Below are 3,420 nucleotides of genomic sequence, written 5' to 3'. Positions count from 1 at the left end.
GCTTGAAAGCTGCCCTTGAGACGCACACTAAAAAGTGGCCCATTTCTGTATCCACTGACGATGTGGAACGCCAAGTAAAAAATGCGTCAAACGCCACCGCGCGGCAGGAGACAAGGAGGAGTCACTCCACGCGCCGCAGATTTAAAGGAAAATAAGTCTAAGGGCTTTGGATTGTAGTGCGCTGCTCAAAAACGAAGTAACAACCCTAACACTTGTTAGTTCGCGCTCGTCCAGTGTGTACCTGTTCGTTCTTTTCGAGTGTGCTCCTTGAGCTTGAGCAGCGTGCTGCAAGTATCGAGCTGTGACCGTTGTTAGCTCGCGGTCGTCCTGTGTGTGCTATTTTCGCTAGTCATTTGCGCTCGAGCGGCGCGTTGCGAGTATCGAGCTGCTTGCCGTTCTTCGTCTGACATTCTAATTTGTTGCTATCCCATTCATTGCTTCGTCGTTGCGGCGAAACCGACTTTTTTGGAATAGGAAATATTCTTCTGGTGCCAAGTCGGCACTGTAGGGGGGTTGAGGAATCGTCGCGATGCCATTCATTGTCACGTATTTGCTGACCTTGGCGCAGATGTGCCTGGCTGCTTTGCCGTGATGTAATTTTACAGTTACGGTGATGGCTGACCTGACCCGGTTGACCCTTATCTTCAGTCTTCTTAGCACTTCAGTGTAAAAAACACTACTCGCTGCCTGCGCCTCGGGTACGTAATCTCAGTGCAACACCCCCTTTGAGTCGAGTAAGACGACAAGCATTGCCTTCACTCCGGATTCACTGAATTGAACCTTTTTCAGAGAACGCTGTTATAAGATCAAAACAAGGGCCATTTTTGGCGCCGTAGTTGTCCGCCGCCGCCGGTGTCCGTAACCACTATCGCGAAAAATAAGAGATAATGTAAATAAGAAAAAAGGTCAGAGGTTCACCGCAAGGACGAAGCAATGAATGCGATAGCAACAAATTGTACTATTACACGAAGTGAGGCTGCCAGCTAACTGTTTTGTACCCGACCTCGCGTAACTACAAAACTCTGGTGTAAGAGAATACGGCGCTCCAGGGAGAGATGCTCTCCGCATTGTCACTTCGCGTTGAGAGCGCCGCATGTAGAAGGGTATAGGAAGCAACCGCTGTGATGGCTTTCGAGATAGCGCGCGCGCCAGCGATCCCGACCGTGCCCTTCGATTCAAAGTTGAAACTATAGTGGCTGCTCGCGCGACAACACCCCCCTCCCGCTCCCCACCTCGCGTCTTTTTTCATGGTCGTTAAAGACGGGCGGGGCGTTTCCTGTCTGCTTTGACGGCAGGCCTCTTAAGCAGGGTAATTTTATCGCATGCACCCGCCGAGCGACGGAAATGGGCCGGCTCAATTGATCTCTGCTTCGGCCGCGTGCGTCGCCTCCGCTCGCGCGCTTTTACCCGCGGTAGAACAACAATGCGCGGGGGGATCTTGCCAATTTCTACTTCATACCGGAAGGACATGACGGCGACGGCGACCGCAAAAACTCGTCGAGACTGTCCATATAACTGCTATCGCAATAAAATATCCGGGATGAAACGAGGTTCGAACCTGAGCCCTCTGCGTGGGAGCGCAGTATTCTACCTCAGAGTCATGCCGGTGCTTGAAACTGCTTTGCAAGACCCTATACAAGCTTCATATTAACAAATAACCACATTAACATATGTAATGCAGTGTGGTAGAAGAGTAAATTAACAACCAGGCGTCAGATAACGTGAATTCTGTAACCAGGCTTCACACAATGCGAATTGCGCAACGAGTGGGTTGTTGAATGCTTCCAACTCATTACAAAAGCATCTGCCATAATTCTTCATCGTCATCAGCCACAGCATCAAGAAAGTGCACATAATGCCTTACGGATGTTTAGCGGGTACCAAGGTCCTCCGCAGAATGACAAAAAATTGCATAAAGGCTGCATTTCTACTTTAAAAAAAATTATGATGATTTATAGCGCAGTGGTTTCCTCGCAAGTGCACTTCTATTGGTTGCCAAGGAAGCCCATAAGGCTCCCATGATTCATTTCCTCAGGGTTTCCATACAGTTAATTCTCTCTCTCCCTTTCTCACGTTAACATAGGTTGTAAAGCGAGGTGGGAGAGGTAAAAAACAATCGGGCGTCACACAATTCGAAATAGGTAACTGGGGGTCATTTGAAGCTTCCGACCCATCACAAAGAGCTCAGCCATAATTCTTTATCGTAATCATCCGTCGCGTCAACAAACTGCACATAATGCCTAACAGATGATACCTCGCTTCTCCGCAGAATGTCGGATAATGTTGTGGTTGGTGCTTGTGACCATGTCATGCAGCCAGCAGAGAGCGAGTCACGCCTGAGCCCCGCAAGATTCAAGCAATCAGTCCGCTTAAGCAGCCGTAGCCTGCACAGGATTTCTGCATCTGCACTGGACGTTTCTTTTTGATTTTCAAGTATTTTTCCAGGACTATATTTAAGATTTCAGTACGATGCTCACCATTCTTACAATACCACTGTATAATGGCGTTCTGGAAATCTACTCATTTTAAGTTTATTAACTGGCAAACGGCAGCAAATACAAAATACATCGTTGCGTTACAAAGCTTATCGCGCCGGCTTTGTCGTTCCCATCTTCCAGTTCACCAGACACCAATCGCGGCTCTTTACGTTATGTGAAGTGTGTAAACAGCAACACAGCCATCTTGGAGTAACAATACATTGCTGATCGCCTCCCACAGGACCTTACCCGGATGCCCCGCTTGACCTACTCTTCCCGACATGGATAAAGGCCCTGTCTTTATCATCGCACCACATTTGGAGCGACGCCACTACCCCGCTGTACGACGAGGTTAATCGCAACTCTTATTATTCGTATGCCTTCAATGATTTGACAATAACAACAGTTGACATGCTTCGCCCGTTGGCGTATCCTTTCGGGCCAGTGGCACTCAACTATGGTGGGCTTGGTATGGTACGTAAACTCTCTTCTATTGCATTTCATATATGCATGCATGTTGTACTTCATTCAGCTCAATGAATTCGTAAGTTCATCGTTGCCTGATTACTGGATCACAACACCCATACGACGCATATTTATGTTATGGATACATGTCATGGAAAAATATTGACGCATTGGTTCATGCTTTACAAAACTACATTACTGGCACTACATTGTACATTTCACACATTTACTCTGACAGAGCGCTTGAGTGTGACAGCGCTATTGCATTTTCCTACAGGGACCCTTAACTGGCGCTCAAAAACAAAAAAATAATGAAAGTACTGCTACACATCTATAGCCAAGCGGAAAATCAGTTATCGCAGGGATACGTAGTGTTAATACCAGAGTTGCCAGATGCTACCGAGCTAACAAGGGAATAATCGTCACAAAGGAAGCCCAAAAAAAGTGGCGTGGCTTTGTCCAAGAAGCCCAAAAGAAG

The sequence above is a fragment of the Rhipicephalus sanguineus genome, chromosome 4 (genome assembly GCF_013339695.2).
Source record: "Rhipicephalus sanguineus isolate Rsan-2018 chromosome 4, BIME_Rsan_1.4, whole genome shotgun sequence".
In the NCBI taxonomy this organism is placed as follows: Eukaryota; Metazoa; Arthropoda; class Arachnida; order Ixodida; family Ixodidae; genus Rhipicephalus; species Rhipicephalus sanguineus.
Note: the sequence above shows the minus strand (reverse complement) of the source record.